At 43.5% G+C, this 22,341-nt stretch overlaps 1 protein-coding gene and 1 pseudogene across 1 annotated transcript in view; one reads left to right on the top strand and one right to left on the bottom strand.

Moving 5' to 3' along the window:
- Positions 1-173: 173 nt before the first annotated feature.
- On the bottom strand, positions 174-20,455 carry LOC110529173 (annotated as a pseudogene).
- Positions 17,265-22,341, top strand: part of susd6 (sushi domain containing 6) — a 61,718-nt gene continuing 56,641 nt past the window's right edge. Inside the window, exon 1 of the mRNA XM_036984651.1 lies at positions 17,265-17,586. The gene's annotated coding sequence lies outside the window, so the exon portion shown is untranslated. The remainder of the gene's footprint in view (positions 17,587-22,341) is intronic.

Genomic DNA, 22,341 nt, shown 5'->3' with positions numbered 1-22,341 from the left:
ATGTGTCATCGTGTATTAATGTATATACTAACGTCTCCAATCAGAGGTCAAAAAAAGGCTGGGTTATTCCCCCCAATTTGATGTGGTCAAAACGTCAGATTGTGTAACTGTAGTAACACATCATGGAAAGTACTGTAATATACATTAATTAGACATGGCTAAATAATTCAATATCTTATTTTAGGATGATAGCAAATGAAGCAAATAGATTTCTTCAATAATCACATATTTCTCACTACTTTCTCACTACTAACCATTTAAATGATCCTAAGCACAATTTAACCAGGCGCTATGGACGAAAGCGTCCAGAGGGTCTGTGCAGCAGACTGAACGCTTGACGTCCCTAATTAGCTGATGTATTAAACACCCGTCCAAACGTCGACCTGGAAGGTAGCCATTCTCTTCGTGTTACAGCCTGGCTTTCTGGCCAGTGTTGCTGCTGCCCTTCAGGTGTTTCCTGAAGAACTCCTGGACCCTCTTCCACAGATCCAGCTGAGCCTCATGGTGGGCTTTAGCCCCTCCTCCACAGATCCAGCTTAGCCTCATGGTGGGCTTTAGCCGACTCCACAGATCCAGCTTAGCCTCATGGTGGGCTTTAGCCCCTCCTCCACAGATCCAGCTTAGCCTCATGGTGGGCTTTAGCCCCTCCTCCACAGATCCAGCTGAGCCTCATGGTGGGCTTTAGCCCCTCCTCCACAGATCCAGCTGAGCCTCATGGTGGGCTTTAGCCCCTCCTCCACAGATCCAGCTGAGCCTCATGGTGGACTTTAGCCCCTCCACAGATCCAGCTGAGCCTCATGATGGGCTTTAGCCCCTCCTCCACAGATCCAGCTGAGCCTCATGGTGGGCTTTAGCCTCTCCTCCACAGATCCAGCTGAGCCTCATGGTGGGCTTTAGCCTCTCCTCCACAGATCCAGCTGAGCCTCATGGTGGGCTTTAGCCTCTCCTCCACAGATCCAGCTGAGCCTCATGGTGGGCTTTAGCCTCTCCTCCACAGATCCAGCTGAGCCTCATGGTGGGCTTTAGCCTCTCCTCCACAGATCCAGCTGAGCCTCATGGTGGGCTTTAGCCCCTCCTCCACAGATCCAGCTGAGCCTCATGGTGGGCTTTAGCCTCTCCTCCACAGATCCAGCTGAGCCTCATGGTGGGCTTTAGCCCCTCCTCCACAGATCCAGCTGAGCCTCATGGTGGGCTTTAGCCTCTCCTCCAAACTCAACCACTTTAGCCACCGCAGAGTGGAAGCCAGACGGGTAGTGGGGCATGTAGGGCACCTCCAGCAAATGACCCGCCCTTGGGTACGTCACCACCTCAAAGTTCTCTTTCCCATGATGCCTCAGCCAGGCGGCGGCCTGCTGGGCAAAGAGACAACTGTTCCAGTTCCTGTCGTCCTCCGAGACGGCGAAGAGGAACCTAGAACTGGAACGTTCTATTGGGATCAAAGAACCGCGGTTCCCCTCAGTATCTGGGTCCTGAATGGTGTCTCGGACGTCGAAGTGGCCAGACGGTGTGAGGGTGATGTTCTCTAGGCTAGGCACGAGGGGAGGGATGACGAGGTCTTTGTAGTGCAGTGGTGTCATGACATTAGCGTTGCAGCCGTTGATCCAGACTGTGGCTGAGATGCCAGAGAGAAAAGAGGCCATGGACAGAGCCAGGTCGCCACTCTTCGAGATGGACAGGATTCCTATTCCTGGACCTAGAGGAAAATAAAAATGGTTTGCCAAGAGACTTAAAATCATTACAGACAATCAAGGTAAACTGGTTTTGACAAATCAATAAATAGATAGTTAAATATTAAACATAAAGAGCATTGTTCTGGGTTGTGCCACTGTCATGAATTGTGCTGTTCTGTTGATGTACAGAGTAGGGCTGATCCCATTTAGTCGACTGGTCGATAGGCTGTTGGTCGACCGAGATTTCTTTAGTCGAGCAGTAGCAAAAAAGAAAATACAAAAATGGATATATTTTAAATAATGTTGTCCAAGCCACCCTTCTGGTTCACGCCTGTCTGAATGGACTGGTCCAAGCCACCCTTCTGGTTCACGCCTGTCTGAATGGACTGGTCCAAGCCACCCTTCTGGTTCACGCATGTCTGAATGGACTGGTCCAAACCACCCTTCTGGTTCACGCCTGTCTGAGTGGACTGGTCCAAACCACCCTTCTGGTTCACGCCTGTCTGAGTGGACTGGTCCAAGCCACCCTTCTGGTTCACGCCTGTCTGAGTGGACTGGTCCAAGCCACCCTTCTGGTTCACGCTTGTCTGAGTGGACTGGTCCAAGCCACCCTTCTGGTTCACGCCTGTCTGAGTGGACTGGTCCAAACCACCCTTCTGGTTCACGCTTGTCTGAGTGGACTGGTCCAAGCCACCCTTCTGGTTCACGCCTGTCTGAGTGGACTGGTCCAAACCACCCTTCTGGTTCACGCCTGTCTGAGTGGACTGGTCCAAACCACCCTTCTGGTTCACGCCTGTCTGAGTGGACTGGTCCAAACCACCCTTCTGGTTCACGCCTGTCTGAGTGGACTGGTCCAAACCACCCTTCTGGTTCACGCCTGTCTGAGTGGACTGGTCCAAACCACCCTTCTGGTTCACGCCTGTCTGAGTGGACTGGTCCAAACCACCCTTCTGGTTCACGCCTGTCTGAGTGGACTGGTCCAAACCACCCTTCTGGTTCACGCCTGTCTGAGTGGACTGGTCCAAGCCACCCTTCTGGTTCACGCCTGTCTGAATGGACTGGTCCAAACCACCCTTCTGGTTCACGCCTGTCTGAGTGGACTGGTCCAAGCCACCCTTCTGGTTCACGCCTGTCTGAATGGACTGGTCCAAACCACCCTTCTGGTTCACGCCTGTCTGAGTGGACTGGTCCAAGCCACCCTTCTGGTTCACGCCTGTCTGAATGGACTGGTCCAAACCACCCTTCTGGTTCACGCCTGTCTGAGTGGACTGGTCCAAACCACCCTTCTGGTTCACGCCTGTCTGAGTGGACTGGTCCAAGCCACCCTTCTGGTTCACGCCTGTCTGAGTGGACTGGTCCAAGCCACCCTTTTGGTTCACGCCTGTCTGAATGGACTGGTCCAAGCCACCCTTCTGGTTCACGCCTGTCTGAATGGACTGGTCCAAGCCACCCTTCTGGTTCACGCCTGTCTGAGTGGACTGGTCCAAACCACCCTTCTGGTTCACGCCTGTCTGAGTGGACTGGTCCAAGCCACCCTTCTGGTTCACGCCTGTCTGAGTGGACTGGTCCAAGCCACCCTTCTGGTTCACGCCTGTCTGAGTGGACTGGTCCAAGCCACCCTTCTGGTTCACGCTTGTCTGAGTGGACTGGTTATGTAAGAACAATGGTGGCAACACAAATAAAAAAGTATATTATTTTATAACAAATTGATAAGGAAATGTGTTTTAATAAATGATTAGAATGTTACAGTCCTGAAACCATAGGTCTGATACCATGTGATTGTATTAAATTAATTTGAATCATTAGACTATTATAATACATGTGTGTAAGGGTTAGACTCATTCGATTATTATATTATAATACGGTGTGTGGTTTTAGTCAGAATCAACGTTTTGGGAACAGTGTGTCTAGTGTTTTGAGAACAGACTATCTGTCTGAGCCAGATCCGGGGCGACGTTGGCTGGGACACTGAGAACTTCCCAGTCCCAGGTCTCTCCCCATCTTAGGGGAGGGTAGGAAGACACTATTCTCACGTACTCCCCTAGGCTCTGTTGGCGGGCAGATTTGATGGTTGGTGTGGAAGTGTGTCGCTATAAATTGAAGGTCCTGTACTGTACACGGGAGAACGTTCCCGTGAATAAACATTTAACTTTGGTAGACTGGGCCTCTGTCCGTTTCCTTTTCTATCAGTATCTTCCAAATCCTGATATAACAGACTAAAAGGTATCCTAATTGAATTGATAAATGAACAGGAGTATAGAATTCTCCAGACACAAATGCGCTTTCTCCCCACGATGGATAGTGGTCGCTGTCCACGGTTCTGAAACACATTAGCGCTCTGTTGAATTGACGACTTTTCCTAGACCATGTTGCTGTGTGCATAATAGCAACGTTACCCAGCATATTGGTGTTGAGAACACCGCAGCGGAGGCAGCAGAGGTAGGAGACGAGAAAACAGCCCTTGCCTTATTGTATAAGAAAAGTGAGGAGAGAGGACACCAACTTAATTAGGTCTATAAATCAATAGTCTTAATTGTTAAATGTGCCCGGCTTTAGAAATCGTCAATATATCTACAGACATAAGGCAGATCCTGCTTCCGTTGCCTGACGGACAGTTTGGTTGATAGCCTACGGAGTCGGTGAGCACCAAGCTTCGCACAACAATTTCAGCTGTTTTAAAAATCTTTACTATGTTGTAATAAATGTTTTACACTCTTTTTTTTTTCTTCGTTAGACCAGCCTCTCTTGATATTATTTATAATTTATTTAGTGTTGTTTACACTGATCAAAAGTTTTAAAAAATAATAATGAATAACCCTCCTTTTTCCTTGATCTCCTTCATTATTGTTATTATTAAATCATTATGATAACAAGTAATGTCATTATCATTAGTAGACTTAGTATAGAACCACCATGTCATTATCATTAGTAGGGTTAGTATAGAACCACCATGTCATTATCATTAGTAAGGTTAGTATAGAACCACCATGTCATTATCATTAGTAGACTTAATATAGAACCACCATGTCATTATACTTAGTAGGGTTAGTATAGAACCACCATGTCATTATCATTAGTAGACTTAGTATAGAACCACCATGTCATTATCATTAGTAGGGTTAGTATAGAACCACCATGTCATTATCATTAGTAGACTTAGTATAGAACCACCATGTCATTATCATTAGTAGGGTTAGTATAGAACCACCATGTCATTATCATTAGTAGGGTTAGTATAGAACCACCATGTCATTATCATTAGTAGGGTTAGTATAGAACCATGTCATTATCATTAGTAGGGTTAGTATAGAACCACCATGTCATTATCATTAGTAGGGTTAGTATAGAACCATGTCATTATCATTAGTAGGGTTAGTATAGAACCACCATGTCATTATCATTAGTAGGGTTAGTATAGAACCACCATGTCATTATCATTAGTAGACTTAGTATAGAACCACCATGTCATTATCATTAGTAGACTTAGTATAGAACCACCATGTCATTATCATTAGTAGACTTAGTATAGAACCACCATGTCATTATCATTAGTAGGGTTAGTATAGAACCACCATGTCATTATCATTAGTAGACTTAGTATAGAACCACCATGTCATTATCATTAGTAGACTTAGTATAGAACCACCATGTCATTATCATTAGTAGTATAGAACCACCATGTCATTATCATTAGTAGTATAGAACAACCATGTCATTATCATTAGTAGTATAGAACCGCCATGTCATTATCATTAGTAGTATAGAACCGCCATGTCATTATCATTAGTATAGAACCACCATGTCATTATCATTAGTAGTATAGAACCACCATGTCATTATCATTAGTACGGTTAGTATAGAACCACCATGTCATTATCATTAGTAGGGTTAGTATAGAACCACCATGTCATTATCATTAGTAAGGTTAGTATAGAACCACCATGTCATTATCATTAGTAGACTTAGTATAGAACCACCATGTCATTATCATTAGTAGACTTAGTATAGAACCACCATGTCATTATCATTAGTAGACTTAGTATAGAACCACCATGTCATGATCATTAGTAGGGTTAGTATAGAACCACCATGTCATTATCATTAGTAGGGTTAGTATAGAACCACCATGTCATTATCATTAGTAGGGTTAGTATAGAACCACCATGTCATTATCATTAGTAGGGTTAGTATAGAACCATGTCATTATCATTAGTAAGGTTAGTATAGAACCACCATGTCATTATCATTAGTAGGGTTAGTATAGAACCACCATGTCATTATCATTAGTAGACTTAGTATAGAACCACCATGTCATTATCATTAGGATACTTAGTATAGAACCACCAAGTCATTATCATTAGTAGACTTAGTATAGAACCACCATGTCATTATCATTAGTAGGGTTAGTATAGAACCACCATGTCATTATCATTAGTAAGGTTAGTATAGAACCACCATGTCATTATCATTAGTAGACTTAATATAGAACCACCATGTCATTATCATTAGTAGGGTTAGTATAGAACCACCATGTCATTATCATTAGTAGGGTTAGTATAGAACCACCATGTCATTATCATTAGTAGTATAGAACCACCATGTCATTATCATTAGTAGACTTAGTATAGAACCACTAAGTCATTATCATTAGTAAGGTTAGTATAGAACCACCATGTCATTATCATTAGTACGGTTAGTATAGAACCACCATGTCATTATCATTAGTAGGGTTAGTATAGAACCACCATGTCATTATCATTAGTAGGGTTAGTATAGAACCACCATGTCATTATCATTAGTAGGGTTAGTATAGAACCACCATGTCATTATCATTAGTAGTATAGAACCACCATGTCATTATCATTAGTAGACTTAGTATAGAACCACTAAGTCATTATCATTAGTAAGGTTAGTATAGAACCACCATGTCATTATCATTAGTACGGTTAGTATAGAACCACCATGTCATTATCATTAGTAGGGTTAGTATAGAACCATGTCATTATCATTAGTAAGGTTAGTATAGAACCACCATGTCATTAGCATTAGTAAGGTTAGTATAGAACCACCATGTCATTATCATTAGTAGTATAGAACCACCATGTCATTATCCTTAGTAGACTTAGTATAGAACCACCATGTCATTATCATTAGTAAGGTTAGTATAGAACCACCATGTCATTATCATTAGTAGGGTTAGTATAGAACCACCATGTCATTATCATTAGTAGGGTTAGTATAGAACCACCATGTCATTATCATTAGTAGGGTTAGTATAGAACCACCACATCATTATCATTAGTAGGGTTAGTATAGAACCACATCATTATCATTAGTAGGGTTAGTATAGAACCACCACATCATTATCATTAGTAAGGTTAGTATAGAACCACCATGTCATTATCATTAGTAGGGTTAGTATAGAACCACCACATCATTATCATTAGTAAGGTTAGTATAGCAGCCTGGTAGAACCACCAGCGAGCTGTAGGCCTAAGCGCTCATCCTGTTTAGTCTTAATACCGTAACTTACTTAGGCTTATATTTCAATAATTATATAGGCTACTCTATTGATAAATCATTTATTCATTCATGTAAGCAAACAGCATACGAGTCATTCATGGTGTGAAATGCAATCAAGCATTTTAAGTTATTTTAAAATAACAAACGCGACCATTGAATAATTCGCTTGAACAAAAACAATAGGCACACATAACAAGCAGTGCTGGCTCCTTAATTATTTTAGCGTGATCTCCAGTATATTCCACAACTAGTCAAATTCATTCCCTTTAAACCTCCTGCGCAACCAGAAAACACTCCCCCAGTTTAACAGTTTCTTTGTCACGTCCTCTGCATCCATTTTGCGGGTCACATGTTACGGTGTTCAGAGTTTGCTACAACCAAATGTATTGATGTGATTATGATATGCTATAGGTCAGGCCCTATTGGTCACGTGCATACGATGCATACGTGTGTCACGTAAAGAGAGCAACGGCTGAGGGAATAGGGAATGTTTTTTCCCGAAACAAAATGTGGGATTTTGGTAACGTAACTTTTCAGTCAGAAATGGCTGTCATTATGTTACAGCTTCAGCAACATGGACACCGCTATACACACTGATGTTCTGTGGTGGTCGCTGTAGCAGGGAGGAGAGAGAGAGACAGCGCTATACACACTGATGTTCTGTGGTGGTCGCTGTAGCAGGGAGGAGAGAGAGACAGCGCTATACACACTGATGTTCTGTGGTGGTCGCTGTAGCAGGGAGGAGAGAGAGACAGCGCTATACACACTGATGTTCTGTGGTGGTCGCTGTAGCAGGGAGGAGAGAGAGACAGCACTATACACACTGATGTTCTGTAGCAGGGAGGAGAGAGAGACAGACAGACACCGCTATACACACTGATGTTCTGTGGTGGTCGTTGCAGCAGGGAGGAGAGAGAGACAGACAGACACCGCTATACACACTGATGTTCTGTGGTGGTGGCTGTAGCAGGGAGGAGAGAGAGAGAGAGCGCTATACACACTGATGTTCTGTGGTGGTCGCTGTAGCAGGGAGGAGAGAGAGAGAGAGCGCTATACACACTGATGTTCTGTGGTGGTCGTTGCAGCAGGGAGGAGACAGAACTATACACACTGATGTTCTGTGGTGGTGGCTGTAGCAGGGAGGAGAGAGAGAGAGAGCGCTATACACACTGATGTTCTGTGGTGGTCATCTGTAGCAGGGAGGAGAGAGAGAGAGCGCTATACACACTGATGTTCTGTGGTGGTCGTTGCAGCAGGGAGGAGACAGCACTATACACACTGATGTTCTGTGGTGGTGGCTGTAGCAGGGAGGAGAGACACCGCTATACACACTGATGTTCTGTGGTGGTCGCTGTAGCAGGGAGGAGAGAGAGACAGCACTATACACACAGATGTTCTGTGGTGGTCGCTGTAGCAGGGAGGAGAGAGAGACAACGCTATACACACTGATGTTCTGTGGTGGTCGTCTGTAGCAGGGAGGAGAGAGAGACAACGCTATACACACTGATGTTCTGTGGTGGTCGCTGCAGCAGGGAGGAGAGAGAGACAGCGCTATACACACTGATGTTCTGTAGCAGGGAGGAGAGAGACAGCGCTATACACACTGATGTTCTGTAGCAGGGAGGAGAGAGACAGCACTATACACACTGATGTTCTGTGGTGGTGCCTGTAGCAGGGAGGAGAGAGAGAATATGGGTGCTAGACACACTGATGTTCTGTGGTGGTCGCTGCAGCAGGGAGGAGAGAGAGTATACGGGTGCTAGACACAAAATCACTTATTTTTTTAACACAGCGCAGCAAGTCTGAGCCAGGCGGCACAATCAAATCAATTGCGGTCGACTCCCTCTAGGCTTTTGTGTGTTAATCTTAATTATTTGTTAATCTTATTATTTGCTTAAAGCTTCAGACAAGCCCAGCACATATAGTTGATTTGATTAAATAACATTGGATGGAAAATCAATTTGGTTTGAAAGAACAGACGATTCTTGGTCGACCGAAAATAAATGTATTTTTTTGGTAGGGGACAGCCCTAGTGTGGAGCAAACAACAGCCAGTAGATGGCAGCTTTTACACAGCTAAATAAATATATATAAAAGTTTAGTGAGAGGAATCTCAGGGGGATATTTTCTTCTAATGGAACGAATGGCCCATATTCATGATGCGTCTCAGAGTAAGAGTGCTGGGCTGTGTTTCCTAAAAACATCATTAGCACTAAGAACATCTTTCATCCATTTAGTGTCAATGGAATTACGACGATCTTAGTACCATGTTGCTTTTGGGAAACTCGGGGCCTGGACATTACATGGACATGATGAACCTAATCACCACCTGCTCTTCTTCCTCCACTAACCTGTGGCTGTCTCCTCAGGAATGTAATGGCCTCTTCAAAGTACTCCAGGTCAAAGTGTTTAGGAACGTTTCTGGGCATGTCCTGGTAGCCGTAGTAGGCCAGCGCCAGAACCACAAAGCCTTTTCAGCCAGCAGACTGGCCCGGACCTCTGATAGACCTCCACCCAGAATATACACATCTAGTACCCCAGGAAATGGACCCTGACCTAAGGAGGGGGGGGGGGGGGGGATAGGTTTCTGTTGTTTTCTGGCATACCTATGCAATGAAAAGTTGGCCTTGTCTAATACAAAGGCCTATGGAACATCTAACATTGTAATTGGTGTTTTTCTTAGGAGAACTCACACCACCACATTGGCACAATTAAATCATAATTAATATTGGCCCTTTGGTTTAACAAAATGTTTTAGGTGTAGGCTTACAGTATATACAATCAATGGATTTCCATTTCCTTAGAGCAATGTTTATTAATACTGGTCCTGTGGACACAAAAATACAATTTCCCACTTGAGAGCAGTTTGAGTGGTCGAAGTTACTAACCGGGTGGTAGAAAGAGGACTCCCCGAATTCTTCCTCCTTTCAAGCCCAACGGTATCCTCCTCGCCCCTTTTGTCATAAACCGCCTCTCGTTGGTCGCTGTGGCCTAGAGCTCACCTGTATCCCCATGCAGAACATCTATATTAACATTTTGCTGTGTGGAGTCTCGGGCGCCATGGCCCAAAACAAGCCCATGGGTTCAACTCCCGTGTAACTGCCGCCAAGAGAAGGAGAGCGGCAAAGATCCACTTGTCCTGTAGCATCGGCCTTATACACGGAGGAAGCTCTGAAGATGACCCCTTTATCGTCCCAGAGGATGGACCTTAACTTCACTTTCTGGTGCGGAGATAGTCCATCTACCTGCACGTGTACTGGCTCGTCGAAGAAACAGCGAGGGCTGGGGAGAAACCTAACACGAACCTGTTGTTGTTTTGTGAATCCGTAGAAACCAGGGCTGCGACCGTTTTTACGCTCTGAAACGTTCAATTGAACGGAATGTTGCTGTACTAAACGACCAGTTGAAGAGCGGGGAGATGTTGTTTGTTTGCCAACACTTATTTTTCTTTCTTCTTCTTCGTCAAGGTTTAATGGCAGAATAACACCAATAGTTGTGTATTGCTGCTGTCACTGGACTGGGAACACTGCGGTCCACACTCAAAGTGGACAGCCCTCGTCCCTAAACCCTCAGCCCTTGAATTACGTTTTACATCGTCACATCCGATTGTCTCTTAAATGTTGTTGTTTTTTCTATTTAAAATAAATTGTATTATTGTTAATCAATACAAAAAGTACATGGGGGAACACAAGTATATATGAAGAACAATTGGGCTAGGGGGTACATTATCACATTACACCAGCACCTTTACTTATTTATCCTCTATTTAATTACTCAAGTCAGTTTAGAACAACTTATTATTTACCATGACGGCCTACTCCGGCTGGTTGTGATTCAGCCTGGAATTGAACCAAGGTCTGTAGTGACGCCTCTAGCACTGAAGTGCTGTGCCTTAGACCGTTGTGCCACTTGGAAGCCCCTTAAAGGGACATACACACATTTATAATTCTAGCAGCTTTGTTGTTGGTAGAGTATTGAATTGTCTTAAAATAAAGTTTACATTTGTGAATATGAAATTTGTCCCCCCAAAAATATTAAATTAAATTCATTAAATTGTTTTAACTTATTTCTATCGTAGGTAAAGAATCAAAGCAGTACATCTCTCCATAATAGTGTAAAATCATCATAAATGTGTTCCATTATAAATATACTGATGTCTTGCCACAGTTTCCTTACATGAATACAATGCCAAAAAATATGCAACACTGTTTCTGGATGGTCATTACAAAAGGTACAATTTGAATTTATGTTTTTCTTAAACTTCTTCATATAGTGGTTGGCAGGATAATATTTATGAATACTTTTTAAATAAACTTCCTTCATTTAGTCTATTAACTAATTAACTAATTCATTAAACTAATTAATTTAGTTGAGTTAATAAGTAGATATGTGTGTGTGCAAACTTTTTCCCAACAGATAATATCCATGAAACCATTCCAATCAGGCATGGCATCCTGTTGAAACAAGGCTCATATAGCTCTATTGTTGTTGAATGTACTGAAATAATAAAAAACAAATCTTTCCTACTGATGAGTCAACAGGGTTAAACGTAGGTATGTTCTGAGGGTCAGGTCTCTCGACACGTTCCTGAATAATAAAGCAACACCTGAGGGAATGGCATCTAAAACTATTGCAAAATCTTTAGGTGTTACAGGGATCTTGTAGAATGGCTTATAACTATTTTATTTATGTATTTTATTTCACCTTTATTTAACCAGGTAGGCTAGTTGAGAACACCTTTATTTAACCAGGTAGGCTAGTTGAGAACACCTTTATTTAACCAGGTAGGCTAGTTGAGAACACCTTTATTTAACCAGGTAGGCTAGTTGAGAACACCTTTATTTAACCAGGTAGGCTTGTTGAGAACACCTTTATTTAACCAGGTAGGCTAGTTGGGAACACCTTTATTTAACCAGGTAGGCTAGTTGAGAACACCTTTATTTAACCAGGTAGGCCAGTTGAGTTCACCTTTATTTAACCAGGTAGGCTAGTTGAGAACACCTTTATTTAACCAGGTAGGCCAGTTGAGTTCACCTTTATTTAACCAGGTAGGCTAGTTGAGAACACCTTTATTTAACCAGGTAGGCTAGTTGAGAACACCTTTATTTAACCAGGTAGGCTAGTTGAGAACACCTTTATTTAACCAGGTAGGCTAGTTGGGAACACCTTTATTTAACCAGGTAGGCTAGTTGAGAACACCTTTATTTAACCAGGTAGGCCAGTTGAGAACACCTTTATTTAACCAGGTAGGCTAGTTGGGAACACCTTTATTTAACCAGGTAGGCTAGTTGAGAACACCTTTATTTAACCAGGTAGGCTAGTTGAGTTCACCTTTATTTAACCAGGTAGGCTAGTTGAGAACACCTTTATTTAACCAGGTAGGCTAGTTGAGAACACCTTTATTTAACCAGGTAGGCTAGTTGGGAACACCTTTATTTAACCAGGTAGGCTAGTTGAGAACACCTTTATTTAACCAGGTAGGCCAGTTGAGAACACCTTTATTTAACCAGGTAGGCTAGTTGGGAACACCTTTATTTAACCAGGTAGGCTAGTTGAGAACACCTTTATTTAACCAGGTAGGCCAGTTGAGTTCACCTTTATTTAACCAGGTAGGCTAGTTGAGAACACCTTTATTTAACCAGGTAGGCTAGTTGAGAACACCTTTATTTAACCAGGTAGGCTAGTTGAGAACACCTTTATTTAACCAGGTAGGCTAGTTGAGAACACCTTTATTTAACCAGGTAGGACAGTTGAGAACACCTTTATTTAACCAGGTAGGCTAGTTGAGAACACCTTTATTTAACCAGGTAGGCTAGTTGGGAACACCTTTATTTAACCAGGTGGGCTAGTTGAGAACACCTTTATTTAACCAGGTAGGCTAGTTGAGAACACCTTTATTTAACCAGGTAGGCTAGTTGGGAACACCTTTATTTAACCAGGTAGGCTAGTTGAGAACACCTTTATTTAACCAGGTAGGCTAGTTGAGAACACCTTTATTTAACCAGGTAGGCCAGTTGAGAACACCTTTATTTAACCAGGTGGGCTAGTTGAGAACACCTTTATTTAACCAGGTAGGCTAGTTGAGAACACCTTTATTTAACCAGGTAGGCTAGTTGGGAACACCTTTATTTAACCAGGTAGGCTAGTTGAGAACACCTTTATTTAACCAGGTAGGCTAGTTGAGAACACCTTTATTTAACCAGGTAGGCCAGTTGAGAACACCTTTATTTAACCAGGTAGGCTAGTTGAGAACACCTTTATTTAACCAGGTAGGCTAGTTGAGAACACCTTTATTTAACCAGGTAGGCTAGTTGGGAACACCTTTATTTAACCAGGTAGGCTAGTTGAGAACACCTTTATTTAACCAGGTAGGCTAGTTGAGAACACCTTTATTTAACCAGGTAGGCCAGTTGAGAACACCTTTATTTAACCAGGTAGGCCAGTTGAGAACACCTTTATTTAACCAGGTAGGCTAGTTGAGAACACCTTTATTTAACCAGGTAGGCTAGTTGAGAACACCTTTATTTAACCAGGTAGGCTAGTTGAGAACACCTTTATTTAACCAGGTAGGCTAGTTGAGAACACCTTTATTTAACCAGGTAGGCCAGTTGAGAACACCTTTATTTAACCAGGTAGGCCAGTTGAGAACACCTTTATTTAACCAGGTAGGCTAGTTGAGAACACCTTTATTTAACCAGGTAGGCTAGTTGAGAACACCTTTATTTAACCAGGTAGGCTAGTTGAGAACACCTTTATTTAACCAGGTAGGCTAGTTGAGAACACCTTTATTTAACCAGGTAGGCTAGTTGAGAACACCTTTATTTAACCAGGTAGGCTAGTTGAGAACACCTTTATTTAACCAGGTAGGCTAGTTGAGAACACCTTTATTTAACCAGGTAGGCTAGTTGAGAACACCTTTATTTAACCAGGTAGGCTAGTTGAGAACACCTTTATTTAACCAGGTAGGCTAGTTGAGAACACCTTTATTTAACCAGGTAGGCTAGTTGAGAACACCTTTATTTAACCAGGTAGGCTAGTTGAGAACACCTTTATTTAACCAGGTAGGCTAGTTGAGAACACCTTTATTTAACCAGGTAGGCTAGTTGAGAACAAGTTCTCATTTGCAACTGCGACTTTGCCAAGATAAAGTTAAAGACTCTCTGCATTTACCAGTTGGCTCACCAATAGGATATTATTTTGTAACCAATATTCTAAAAACAAAGAAGTATTTTTTATGTTTATACAATCCTGTCCCTATTATTCCATATATAATATCTGTGTGGAGAAAAACTATTCTTAGAAATTAAGGACCATGACAATAAAACCTGCCAATGAAAAGTTGGTTTCCAGTTTCACTGGAACTTTGTCAAAGCTCAAGAGGGCGCCGACAGAGAGGGCTGCCTCGCCTCTTAGGAAACTTTGCAGTATTTAGCTTTTTTATGTATTATTTCTTACATTGTTAGCCCAGAAAATCGTACCTGTTATTACATACAGTACAGCCAGGAAGAACTACTGGAAATCAGAGCGACGTCAACTCACCAGCATTACGACCAGGAATACGACTTTCCTGAAGCGGATCCTATGTCCGAACCATTCAGGGAATTTGAACTGATTCCAGAGGCTGACCCAAAACAACGTCGCCGGAGAAAAGGTAGACAGAGCGGTCTTCTGGTCAGACTTTGGAGGCGCGCACACCACCCACCACTTCTGAGTATGTTACTTGCTAATGTCCAGTCGCTAGATAACAAGGTAGACAAAATTACGGCAATGGATGCTTTCCAATCAGGGATTGTAACATACTCTGTTTCACGGAAACATGGCTCTCTTGGTATATGCTGTCGGAGACGGTACAGCCACCTGGATTATTTGTGCGTCGCACCGACAGGAACAAACATCTCTCAGGGAAGAAGAAGGGCGGGGGTGTATGTTTCTTGATTAATGACTCATTGTGTAATTGTAACAACATAAAAGGAACTCAAGTCCTTTTGTTCACCTGACCTAGAATTCCTCACAATCAAATGCCGACCGTATTATCTCCCAAGGGAATTCTCCTCGGTTATTGTCACAGCCGTGTATATCCCCCCTCAAGCTGATATCACGACGGCCCTCTGGGAACTTCACTGGACTTTATGCAAACTGGAAACCATATATCCTGAGTCTGAATTTATTGTAGCTGGGGATTTTAACAAAGCAAATTTGTTAAACAACAAGGTTACCTAAATTCTATCAGCATATTGACTAGCACTCGCGCCGTTAAAACACTGGAACACTGCTACTCTAACCTCCACGATGCGTACAAGGCCCTCCCCCGCCCTCCTTTCAGCAAATCTGACCACGTCTCCATTTTGCTCCTCCCTTCCTACAGGCAGAAACTCAAACAGGATGGACCCATACTAAAGACTATTCAATGCTGGTCTGACCAATCGGAATCCACTCTTCAAGATTGTTTTGATCACGCGAACTTGGACATGTTCTAGGTAGCCTCAGAGAATAATATTGAGGTATACGCTGATTTGGTGAGTGAGTTTATAAGGAAGTGCATAGGAGATGCACCTACAGTGACTATTAAAACCTACCCTAACCAGAAACTGTGGATAGATGGCAGCATTGGCGCAAAACTGACAGCGCAAACTACCGCATTTAACCATGGAAAGGTTAGTGGAAATATTGCTGAATATAAACAGTGTAGTTATTCCCTCCGCAAGGCAATCAAACAAGCGAAATGTCAGTATCTCTCTCTCTCTCTCTCTCGCTAAATCGAGGGCTAAGGGGGCAACGTTACTGAACGTTTGTGAATTGGACCTCTACTAAAGATGACAATCAAACTGCATCTGGGTTTCGACAGGGAATTGGCTAGCGTGAGGCAGGACATAAGATTTGTATAGATAAACCAAGATAGACCGCAACCTGCCATTTCCAATGGGAACAAATTAGTCATAGTTGCATAATCTCAGCCAAAATCCATCTCCTTCTATCTTCTCCCGATGCCGGGCCAGTGGGCTTCCTCTCACTACCATATTTGGTAGTGAGTGGAAACGCCAAGCGGATGCTTCACATTTATACATCCGGTGAAATATCTGTCTCAATGTTCTATCTGTAGCAGCACTGTCTTCTTATTCTCTGATATAATAGGAGGAGGTGTGAGGGTGTGGTTTTTTCATTTGCTGGTGACACTGTCTGTGATTTATTTAGAATTCAAGGCACACTTAACCAGCATGGCTACCACAGGATTTTGCAGCGATTCTCCATCCCATCGGGTTTGTGCTTAGTCCTAATATCATTTGTTTTTCAACAGGACAATGACTCAACACACCTCCAGGCTGTGTAAAGGCTATTTTCCCAAGAAGGAGGGTGATGGAGGGCTGCATCAGATGACCTGTCCTCCACAATCACCCGACCTCAACCCAATGGAGATGGTTTGGGATGAGTTGGACTGCAGAGTGAAGGAAAAGCAGGCAACAATTGCTCATCATATGTGGGAACTCCTTACAGACTTTTGGAAAAGCATTTGGTCATGATGCTTGTTGAGGGAATGCCAAGAGTGTGCAAAGCTGTCATCAAGGCAAAGGGTGGCTACTTTGAAGAATCTCAAATCTAAAATATATTTAGATTTGTTTAACACTTTTTTGGTTACTATGTGATTCCATATGTGTTATTTCATCATGTTGATCCCCTCACCATTATTCTACAATGTAGAAAATAGTCTAAATAAATAAGAACCCTGGAATGAGTAGGTGTGTCCAAACTTTTGACTGGTACTTTATGTATTCACACCCTTGAGTCAATACTTTGTAGAATAACCTTTTGCAGTGATTAGAGCTTTGAGTCGTCTTGGGTATGTCTGTACCAGCTTTGTACATCTGGATTTGGGGATTTTCTCCCATTCTCTCTAGCTGGTTTTCTCAAGTGGTCAATTTTCTTCTTCACGATTGGCTGAATCCTCCTGATGACCTGGTTGGACATGACTCCGACCGGGTCCACCAGGAGGGATCTGACAATAAAGTTGGAAGTCCGTCCCATCCAGTTGGCTACATTAAAATGGTGGAAGCCCTCAATGGCGCTTCCCATGCTAATACGTGCTTTTGGCCACTAGAGGCCTCTAGCATTCATTTATATATACAGTCATTTGCCTGACTGCGGTCTCGACTACTGTTTCCCATGGACACCGTGCGAAAGCGAGGCGGCTGGTGTGTTTCCGCTTACCTCACACTGAGAAGAACGAAACCGGTTAGCTTTTGGGACAAAGCGAAGGAAACGACAATACCATACAAAAATAAGCCATTTCGCACTTAGCCTAACATTTGGAGAATAGTCTGTCTATTTGAATGATTTGAGTCCATGTCCCGACAGTGAGAACGAAGAGGAGGGCTTGAAGGCATTTAGGCTTTTCGTTGGTAAGTGTCTTCTGTTTGTCTCCAGCTACCGGTAAGCATACGGCATCTGTCTGGCTTGTACTGCATACTGGCGCTGTTCGGTTCTCTCTCTCTGTCAGTATTATATTCTGATGTTGGCCTCCTGCTTGGTTTAGGCCTATTTTCTGTTTTGTAACCAGTGAAAAACAGAAACAAATGTTACTTGTTAATAGTTTTGTATTTTTTGTTTTGTGCCAACATCTGTCAGTTAATAACTAAGTTACTACTAACCTTCTATGTGAGCTCAACAATGTCCTATGGGGACTAGGTTGTCTAGCTAATGTAAGATCTAGTTACTAGTTAGCGGGTTTGAACTTTGGATTTTTGTGTTGATCTGTAATTTTCAAGGCTATCAGACCTTTCGGGCGATTTGAACCTTCAAAAGTTCTTCCGTGTTTGTAAACCAACAATGGCATGTCAGTCAGTGTGTCTTTTGCCACAACAGAGACAGAAAGATCGGCCAAGGACCATTGTAATGAGGAAGGAACCCCGTTGTGTTGTGGATGATTAGCCGGGGTTACAATGCCCAGTAAACTAGATACCATAATACATATCTACCGGTCGGACCATAAAAAGGTACCGATAACCAGGGGGTAAAAGACATAACTATGTGATTATACAAGTTGCCCATCCCTTTAGATGGGTGCTACTACAACAGACTCACACTCCTTTTTGTAACCTTATGTCTAATAAACGTGATCATCAGTTTTGCACAGAAGATCATTTATTGTCAAGTTGTCCAGTTACAGCAGTAACCTATATTGTGGTAACGTTAGGGCTGTGATATTGTCTCTCGGTAATATTTCCCAACCGTTTTACATGTTGACATGTCCTGACATGCCAGCACATCACTAGCAATGCATTTCAACCTACAGTGTGTAATTCTTGTAATCTTAGCGTTTTTAGTGATACATTGTTGCAATAAATCCGAATGTTCAGCTGATTACATTGTATCAATATGTGTGTGTGTGTGTGTGTGTGTGTGTGTGTGTGTGTGTGGACCAGATCCTTAGTGATGTGGACACCGAGGAATGTATGTAGATGTGTGTACAGTCGTTCGGGCATGCGCACTGCACTCTGTTTAGCTGGCAGTACAGTTGCACGTGTTAACGCGTGTGACTCGTGTCGATTCAGCGTCAGCTGTACTAGTACGAGGACGTTCTATATTTACATTTTGCCAAGTCTGCTAGGCGCAGTTAATAGATTAGTGTATATCTTTTCATTTTTAGTTTAAGCGGTAGACTTACATATTGTGGTTATATCACAACCCAGTTAAAGTAATTTATCATTACAGAGCAATTACGACAACAAATTAGGCAAGTAGAATTTGATAAGCAACAAATCAGTTTTGAAATCTCAGAAAAGGTACATCACCCTCTCTCGTGTACAGCAGGCAGCAGAGAGCAGGGATGGGCAAAGTGATGCTTATTTGGTAGAATATATATTGTTTCAAATTAGCAACAAAACATTTTGTTGACCAAATATGACACTCACTCATTGACCTCATACAAAAATGTTGGTGGACAGATTTTGGGTGGAGTAAAACCTCCATAAAATATTCCTCATTTAGGCTTATTTTCATGGATAGATATTTGGTGGTTGCCTCTTCCTCTCTGCTCCTACTCTTTTTGTCCCTTTCTCTTTCTCCCCCTCCCAATGCTGTCTCTCTCTCTCCATACGAAGGCCCCCCTCTCTTGTTTCACTCTTATGCCTCTTTCTCTATGCCTCAATCTGGGTTCTCTCCTCTCAGCCCCAGCCGGGCTCTAGGCAGCTCCATCAGAGTGGAGGGCTGAACTCAAGGCATTAGTCAGGCCTATCAGATGGCAATCTCTTCACGGCTGTTCCCTGGCACACTGAGTGCTCTGTTCCCAGACACATGCCTTCGCTCCCTCTCTCCTCCCTGCTCTCTTTGAGCTCCAGACACATGCCGTCTCTCCCCCGAGCTCTCTCTCTCTTTCTCTCTCCTGCTCTTTCTCTCTCCCCTGCTCTCTCTCCCCTGCCTGCTCTCCCTCTCTCTCTCTCTCTCTCTCTCTCTCTCTCTCTCTCTCTCTCTCTCTCTCTCTCTCTCTCCTTCCTGCTCTCTCTCTCCTGCCTGCTCTCTCTCTCCTGCCTGTCTCTCTCTCTCCTGCCTGCTCTCTCTCTCCTGCCTGCTCTCTCTCTCTCTCCTGCTCTCTCTCTCTCCTGCTCTCTCTCTCCTGCCTGCTCTCTCTCTCCTGTCTGCTCTCTCTCTCCTGCCCACTCTCTCTCTCCTGCCTGCTCTCTCTCTCCTGCCTGCTCTCTCTCTCCTGCCTCCTCTCTCTCTTCCCTCCTCTCTCTCTCCCCTGCTCTCTCTCTCTCCCCTACTCTCTCTCTCCCCTACTCTCTCTCTCCCCTACTCTCTCTCTCTCCTGCTCTCTCTCTCCCCTGCTCTCTCTCTCTCCTGCCTGCTCTCTCTCCTGCCTGCTCTCCCCCTTCTGTCTTTGCGCTCTAGAAGCCATGGGCAGCAGGGAAACCACAGCACGTTGGAGTGGAGGAGTTTTTCTTGCCCAAGTCTCTCTCACTCCCCTCCCATCCCTCTATCCTCTATTTCCCTCCCTCCTTCAGAAGTTGAGATCCTTAGGCGTGTTGTGCCAATATACATTCGGCTCACATGACTGACTGGTGAACCAGATAAAGATACCTCATGACCAGGGGGTTGATGTTGTTGATGTTGTTGACAAACATCAGGCCCACTTTTCTCTGAGGGAGGAGTTGAGGAGAACAGCACATTAAGAATGTTCCTTTTTTCAAAAAGCCCTTTGACATTAGACACAATTTCCACCGGGATTTTACTGACCTTGTAATCTGATTTACAGCAGCAATCAGCAATCATGTGGCAGTGGAGTAGTACTGACTTACAGCAGCATTCATGTGATAGTAGAGTAGAACTCACTTACAGCAGCATTCAGGTGACAGTAGAGTAGGACTCACTTACAGCAGCATTCATGTGATAGTAGAGTAGAACTCACTTACAGCAGCATTCATGTGATAGTAGAGTAGTACACACTTACAACAGCATTCATGTGACAGTAGAGTAGTACACACTTACAGCAGCATTCAGGTGACAGTAGAGTAGGACTCACTTACAGCAGCATTCATGTGATAGTAGAGTAGTACACACTTACAACAGCATTCATGTGACAGTGGAGTAGAACTCACTTACAGCAGCATTCATGTGACAGTAGAGTAGAACTCACTTACAGCAGCATTCATGTGATAGTAGAGTAGTACACACTTACAGCAGCATTCATGTGACAGTAGAGTAGAACTCACTTACAGCAGCATTCATGTGACAGTAGAGTAGAACTCACTTACAGCAGCATTCATGTGACAGTAGAGTAGAACTCACTTACAGCAGCATTCATGTGATAGTAGAGTAGAACTCACTTACAGCAGCATTCAGGTGACAGTAGAGTAGTACTGAGAGCTTTTCCCCCTTAACCAGACACAAGGGACTGTGTCCCAAATGGCAGCCTATTCCCTATACAGTGCACTACTTTCCCTATATAATGTGCTACTTTTGACCAGAGGCCTATAGGCCATTGTCAAAAGTAGTGCACTAGCCTATATAGGGAATAGAGTAGTCATATGGGACAGGACTGAGATGTGAGAAGTTACAAGCAGGCCATCAGATTTCAGACTGAAAACACTGTACTGACCTCACCATGCGCTGACCAGGGACCATGTTTATTTCTTCTAAGGATTCAATTTGATATTCAGGAACATGGGTTGTAATTTCGGGCACCCAGAACCAAATCTCACCTGCTCGCGGACTAGATAGTCTGTTTCGTCTGTCACGAGATTACATGAGTTGTAAAATTAACTTACTCATCTATGACACATCACCCAGAATCACATCAGTTGCGGGCACCAATTCAGACAACTAGGCTAAATGAATTATTTCACTTCATTTCCAGTGACATATCCGTTTCATTGGCAGTTGTATTGTAAGCCTGGGGCCCAGACTGTTTGATTCAGGAAGTGTTCTGTTGATAGGCCGGTTTGTTCAAACTTTGAAGGTGTTGCTCACAGTATAAAACCAGGAAACATTCATTTCTATTGTCATTGTGTTACGTTCCTTAAGAAAACGTTGAGGCCAAAACAATGCTTACAATGCTTTCTTGAAGGGCCAACTGAGAGCAGAGCTCAACGGAAAGGCTGGGCGTTAGGAGCAGAGCAATATTAGGTTATGTGTCAGTACGACTACTAGGCGACGTGGTGGTGGTATGATGACTAGGCTACGTGGTGGTGGTGGTATGATGACTAGGCGATGTGGTGGTATAATGACTAGGCTACGTGGTGGTGGTATGATGACTAGGCAATGTGGTGGTGGTGGTGGTATGATGACTAGGTGATGTAGTGGTGGTGGTATGATGACTAGGCTACGTGGTGGTGGTATGATGACTAGGCGATGTAGTGGTGGTGGTATGATGACTAGGCGATGTGGTGGTGGTATGATGACTAGGCTACGTGGTGGTGGTATGATGACTAGGCGACGTGGTGGTGGTATGATGACTAGGCGACGTGGTGGTATGATGACTAGGCGACGTGGTGGTGGTATGATGACTAGGCGATGTGGTGGTAGTGGTATGATGACTAGGCGATGTAGTGGTGGTGGTATGATGACTAGGCTACGTGGTGGTAGTATGATGACTAGGCGATGTGGTGGTGGTGGTATGATGACTAGGCGATGTGGTGGTGGTGGTATGATGACTAGGC

The sequence above is a fragment of the Oncorhynchus mykiss genome, chromosome 8 (genome assembly GCF_013265735.2).
Source record: "Oncorhynchus mykiss isolate Arlee chromosome 8, USDA_OmykA_1.1, whole genome shotgun sequence".
Taxonomy (NCBI): Eukaryota; Metazoa; Chordata; class Actinopteri; order Salmoniformes; family Salmonidae; genus Oncorhynchus; species Oncorhynchus mykiss.
Note: the sequence above shows the minus strand (reverse complement) of the source record. Positions and strands in the feature narration are given on the sequence as shown.